Here is a 7429-nt window from a genome sequence, read left to right as displayed (position 1 = left end):
TATGGAACTAAGAGCACTATTTTCATCGATCATAAAAGCCTCCAACACATCTTCGATCATAAGCAACTGAATATGAGACAGCATCGATGGATCGAGACGCTAAACGACTATGATTGTGAACTTCGTTATCACCCTGGCAAGGCCAATGTTGTAGCTGACGCTTTGAGCCAAAAGGAGAGGATGGCACCTCTTCGTGTTCGGGCTCTGAACATCACCATTCATTCGAACCTCAATAGCCAGATCCGAGCAGCCCAAGATGAGGCTCTCAAGGAGGAGAATATATCTCATGAATACTTGAACATTCTCGTTTCTCGATTCAAAGTTAAGGAGACTGGACTCCGATGCTATGCTGGAAGAATTTGGGTACCTCGTTATGGAGATCTACGGAGCCTTATATTAGATGAAGCCCACAAGTCGAGATATTCGATTCATCCAGGAGCCGGTAAAATTTACCACAATCTCAAGGAACAAACTGGTGGCCTAATCTTAAGAAGGACGTTGCAACTTATGTTGGGAAGTGTTTGACTTGCTCGAAAGTTAAGGCCGAACATCAGAGGCCTTCTGGGTTACTTCAACAACCGAAAATCCCACAATGGAAGTGGGAAAGGATAACAATGGATTTCATTATGAAGTTACCAAAGACGGTGGGCGGATACGATACCATCTGGGTTATTGTTGACCATCTTACTAAATCTGCACACTTTTTAGCCATGAAGGAAACTGATACAATGGAAAGACTCACTCAACTATACATAAAAGAGGTTGTATCTTGTCATGGTGTGCCCTTATCAATCATCTCAGATCGCGATCCCCATTTTGCTTCCGGATTTTGGAGTTCTTTGCAAGAAGCCTTGGTAACTCGTCTCGACATGAGTACTGCATATCACCAGCAGACCGACGGACAAAGCGAATGCACGATTCAGACTTTGGAGGACATGTTGCGTGCTTGTGTCATTGATTTCGGAAAGGCTTGGGAAAGGCATCTGCCGCTAGCCGAGTTCTCTTACAACAACAGTTATCATTCGAGTATTAATGCCGCACCTTTTGAAGCGTTGTATGGCCGCAAATGCCGATCTCCTATTTGTTGGGCCGAAGTAGGCGAAACACAAATCACCGGACCCGAGATAGTCCATGAAACAACTGAGAAGATTATCCAAATTCAAGCGAGACTTAAGACGGCCCGTGATCGCCAAAAGAGTTATGCCGACCTTAAACGTAAGGACTTTGAATTCAACGTGAGTGACCATGTAATGTTGAAAGTCGCACCTTGGAAAGGTGTGATCCGTTTTGGAAAACGTGGGAAGCTCAACCCGCGATACATTGGTCCTTTTGAAATCTTGGAGCGTGTTGGACCCGTTGCTTACCGTTTGGATCTTCCAACTCAATTGAGCTCAGTTCATCCTACCTTTCATGTATCGAATTTGAAGAAGTGTCTTGCTGAACCGGAACATGTCATACCATTGGAGGAACTTACTATTGATGACAAAATCTAATTCGTGGAAGAGCCTGTCGAAATTATGGACCGTGAGGTCAAAACTTTGAAACACAACAAGATTCCGATCGTCCAAGTACGATGGAATGCCAAACGAGGACCTGAGTTTACCTGAGAACGAGAGGATCAAATGATGCAGAAGTATCCTCACCTTTTCCCAACTCTTCCATCTACCTCAGCTTAAAATTTCGGGACGAAATTTTCTTTAACAGGTGGGTAATGTAACGACCCTGGATTTTCTAACGTTTAATTATTAATAATTTATTATTAATGCTTGTGTTTTAATAAAAGTGTTCTTATACGTGTTACTTGTTACCGTATTTAACTTTTCATGGCCTGACTTGTCTTTGTGACACACGTACTTTACACGAATAATATTTTGAATATTATTTACGTTCATGATTAATTATTATTAATCATTTTTAATTAACTAGTGTAAGTAGTTAATTACTTAGGCTTTATTTAATTAATTGTTACATACTTGGATTTGAGCCTTTATTAATGGACATGGACTTGGAAGCCCACCCTACTTTCTTAATGGACTAATTAGCCCATTATTATGCAAGTATTTCATTAATGATAAACTAGATTAATTAGTGATATGTAAAGACTTGTTACATGTATACTTACACCTCTTTCCCATACCATTTAACTTTATTACTTCTTCAAGCTCACACCACCTCCCCATGCATGAAAGATTGCTTTTGACCTTACCTCTTTGGGACACCCCAAACCGTCGGCCAAGCTAGCTAGGAGGGAGAGTTCAATTTTGTTTTTTTGATTACTTATTCACTTGTATTCTTTCACTTTTACACACACTTCAAACTTACTTCTCTTTTCTCTCAAACTTTGTAAGTAACAAGCTTTACTTTCCTTTCTTTTTCCTTCATAAAACCGCCACCATCATCATCAAATTACTTGTTCTTTGTTTGTTGTTTACCTGATTATTGTTTGTTGTTGTTAAAGATCAAACTTCCTAGTTTGCATCTCCATGAATCTTGCTTTATTTAATCTTTTGTTTGATGAAGAACCAAGAACAAGAACCTAAACTTGTTAGTTTATGGTTCTACATTTAAATATTTTCAAGATTTAAAGTTCATAAGTTTCATAATCATACTTGTGTTCATGTTTTGTAGACTTAAATCCTAAGATCCAAACTTTGATTTGAATCTTCCTAAGTATGAACCAAACATGAACATAATACTTGTACTTTAGTTTAATTCTTTCTTTTGTAAGTACTTTAAAGTTGTGATGTTGTTAATTTGGTCAAGTATTACTAGTTAATCTTGATCTCATATTTCTTGAAACTAAAAGTTAACTTTGTAAGTTCAAGAACATGGAAGTATAACTTTCTAGTTATAACTTTATACACTTGTGTTGGATCTAAGTTTCTATAGCTTATGGTCTTCCAAATTTGTTGTAAACAAGAGCTTATAAGCTTATATACATTTTACTAGTTGAAAATCTAAGTTTCATAACTTATGGTTTCATTAAAGTGAAGATCCAAGTTCTATAACTTAGGATCTAACTTAAGAACACTAGATCTAGACTTTCTAGTCTAGGATCTTTAAGATCTAGCTAAGATATAAGTTCTACAACTTAAGATCTTGTTTATTTAGTTTACTTTCAAGTTTGTTGCTTAATATTACTATTAGAACTCATGTATGTGTCGGATCTAAGATCTTGATGTAACTTTGGTTCATCTAACTACTTACAACCCTTAATTGAGTTGTGCTACATATCTTAGACCTACAATAGTGTTATGATGGTCAAAACTTTGTTAAGATGATGCAAACACATCAATGAGTTGTACACTTGAAGCTATACGCATCAAGGATGAGAACCGTGATGAGCATCAAGCACCAAGAACCCACCGGAACACCTTTACTTACTGTTTCTGGAACTGATAACTAACCTGGGCTACTGGAAAAGTTGATTTCCAGCTAGTTTAGTTCGAGTATATAATTTTCCTTTAGAAATCGTCTTAATCCGAGTTACGGTTTAGGATTTATGGCCATCCGAAAGTCACTACACCCTTTTAACGTTGTGCTGAAATTTCTGACCTACTCGCACTTAAACCATTGCCACGGTCAAACGAAGACGAGTTTGGTTCTGGAAATTTTTCAGCCTCTAGGGGACTCATATACGGAGCCATGGCCACTGGTCTCACCCCATTTTAGTTTGTATAGAGGTCGTGATGACTGAACGAAATCAGCCCTTGTTTCAAACCCTAGTCTTGACTTAAAACTTACTTTACACTTTTTGTTTAATGATGAATGATGATGGTACTTAAGACCTAATTTACATACTTTTAAACCTTTGGGAACGATTTACTAACTTAGTAACTTTTGAATTAGGTTGAGGACCTTTCGGACCAACCACTTGCTTACCTATCCCGCGTACCGACTTTACTACTTTCCACTGTGAGTTATAGCATCCCTTTTTACTTTAACTATTTTGGGAACTGAGAATACATGCGCATTTTACGTTTTAAATACTAGGCATGAGTACTTAAACTTTATATATGTGTTGGTTATACAACGGTATAAACTTTCCCCTTAGCTTGGTAACGTTTAGTCATTGGTCTTTGAACCGGTGAACGCGAATCTTAGATATGGATCCATAGGGTTTGACATCCCCACTCAGGCTAGTAGCACTAGCATTTAACGGGTGTTTAATACTTCATAAACATACGCACTCGCCAATTGTACTTTTAGGGGGTGTTATTTACGTTAAGTTATTTACCAAGTGCCCACGGTTATACATATACTTTTCATACTGTTTTGAAACAATGAAATCTCGTGGCCTACCTTACATTACTGTTATACTTAAACTATAGCTCACCAACCTTTGTGTTGATGTTTTTAAGCATGTTTTTCTCAGGTGCTTAAGGTTTGATTACTTCCGCTGTAGTTGCCATGCTTTGTAGACTCCCGCTACGCTTATTAGAGATGTCTTCGCATGAAACGTTTATTTGCATTCAAACTTTATTACTTTTGAACAATGTATTTGTAACGACCTATGGGTCACGTACTATTATTATCGCTTTCTATTCGTAGAAGCACACTACCGATTGTTAAACATTTGGCATTGGTTATGATGTCACGTTTTCATATGAATGCAAACTTATTTTAAAACAGCATGTAGTATTTGACCTTGTAATGATCATGTTGTTGATGATCCGTACACGATGGTTTTGTACGGGGCATCACATGAAGTATCGTAAGATTTTCAAGAAGTGGTTCACGGAGTTGTTTTCTTGTTTCGCATTAGTTGCCATGGCTAATGATCAAATCAGCTGGTATGCCTTAGCAACTTACTTGCAGATCATCAAAACAATACACGATTAAAATTAAACAAGCAATTTTACTATTCGATAACACGAATCGAAAAATTTCAAATTCAATTTTGAACGTGTTCCACGGATGGCGCGAATTGATCAATCCTAGATTAATGTTACTTAATTAAGGATTGAGTGCAATGAGATTAAAGGGGTGAAATAGGATGTTGGTGATCGTTTTGGGCCCTGATGATCGTCTTTCACTTTAACAATTAAGTGATCAACCACCCCGAACTGGTCTTGATTATTGATTAGCATAATTCACCTTAACACAATGTAAAGATTCCTTGGGTAAAGTCATAAGTGAAAATTACAAAGGCTAGAGCAAATGGTGGAGAATTAACAACCTATAAATGAGAGGCCAAGCTCTCTATTTATAGTTTCTAGAATATTCGCGGTGTGCAGATTAACTATCATGCGCGTTGCTTTGGCGGAATGAATCCGCAATGTTTCACTAACGCGCAATCTAACCTGCAAACTTTACCTTCAGTGGATCTTCCTAATCCTTTAAGTACACTTTGCGCAATTGCTATCTTCAGCCTTTTGCACTTAAAACATACATATACAATGCTATGTATATGATCAGTTAACGATTCAAAGGTCGCAATTTATTGTTTAGGTACAAAAAATTATGCGATGTTTGAGCTTAGGTAACATAATGATAATCACATCAATGCTACCCTTGATCATATTGAATGTGTGAAGGATCACATGATTACAATGTAGTGATAGAACACATATTTAAACTGCAGTCTTTACCGGCCCGAGGGGAGGTTACGTTAGTTTGTGATGAAATTGCTATCGTAGTTTTCAGATGTGATTAGGACGAATTTGGCTCATGTCGCAGCCCGCAGGCAAAAGGAGAAACTTCAGATGGTGTACCTCACCTTAGATTTTGAATTGACGGTGATCGATTATTATTTAGGAACGACATCATTACTCGCATGGTGCAAAGTAATCGAGCGTGAAAATTTTCTTGATAATCAAAAAGATACCCGCAGGAAGGTTCTATTCTTTAAAAGTTTATGCCTGTGAGATATTTACCATCTCAGCATAGAGAACGTGATAGTGAATGTGGTGTTTATAAGATAAACGTTTGAGAATTCGAATGAAATGGGTTCGTGAAAAATTATATGAAAGTTTACACCAAGGGCGTAATAATAGAGTGAACCCAGATACAACAAGTGATGATTAAACGTCAAGGATAAAGAGATATGTCGTTAAGAAAAATGAATGTAAAGTTTCAAGGTTCCTAGGTTCACAACCTTTATGGCGTGGGAGAGATTGTCAATCTACTCATACGTATGAGATAGATAGTTTGGTTAAAACGAGTTCTACGAATAAGAAGATGATTATTTTTCACCCGTTATGTAATAACATTGGGATTTTTGAATGAATCGCATGAGAATTTTCTTTAATTCACTTTCTATTCCTCATGTCATGATATTGGAATTATGATTTACCGTAATGTAATCATGTTGATCAGGCATCATTACATTTCACTAATTCATACCTCCATTCCAATCACACTCTATAAGGTCAGGATACGTGATCAAACTCTGAATTTTTACAGAATTCTATCTATTAGAAACTTTCTAATAACTTAAAACTTAAATGTTGTCTACAAAGTTCCTAAACAAAAGCGTTTCCCTAACCAACACACTAAGGATAGCACGAGGAAACAAAATTTTTAGAAGTAATGAAAATGAATAGTGATGACATTATAATGTCTTTGAGTTATCGAGAATCTTTATGAGTCAATAATAACGATTTCTGGTTCGCAAACCAATGCACAAAGGCATAAGGGCACATAGGTACGTAATATAACAAGGAGGTTATATACGTGTGAATATAAGTGGTAACTGACATAGAAATTTCAAAAGTCATGGATGACATTTCACGTAATACATACGTTATATACATAACCATGATAGATGACATAGGAATGTCAAGAATTTTAGAAATCATGAATGACATTCCTCGGTTCCCCTAACCAAGGTGGTCTTATAAAGATAACTTTCGTGAGTCAAAGAATACCTTGAATCACAATGGGAGTTCCTCCCGTAGTCAGAGAGTAATTGATATGTATTTTTATGATGCAAGTAATAATATTCCAAAGCTATAGGTCGGGCTGTAGACTAGACTCTAATGCACCCTATTAATCAGGGTTGGCCACATTAAGACTGCCTAGTTCTCTACAACCACCGCTCTGATATCAACTGTAACACCCCGTCAAAAGCGCCAATGACGCAGATGTTAACTCTGGTCCCAGTGCATGACTTGACTTCTAAGTAACAACAAAGTTCAACATTGAAAGCATAATATATAAGTACCTGAGATAAAATATTCTTAAAAGTGTCAACCAAAAGGTTGGTGAATTTATAGGTTTATTGGTACAACCAAAGTTTTAGACCACACGATTTAGTTATAAAGCTTTGATATATACATATCAGTTCGAAAGTAGTGTTGAAGTATATGATATCGAGACTAAACAAATTTAACCCATAACACTTTATTCGTTTGTGTCGTTAAATCGTTATTATGTATCCATTGACCAACGGTCACCTGGATAGAGTCGTTGCTCTCAATAGGCCTAC

Source organism: Rutidosis leptorrhynchoides, chromosome 8, assembly GCF_046630445.1.
Source record: "Rutidosis leptorrhynchoides isolate AG116_Rl617_1_P2 chromosome 8, CSIRO_AGI_Rlap_v1, whole genome shotgun sequence".
NCBI lineage: Eukaryota > Viridiplantae > Streptophyta > Magnoliopsida > Asterales > Asteraceae > Rutidosis > Rutidosis leptorrhynchoides.
This window is presented reverse-complemented; position numbering follows the sequence as displayed.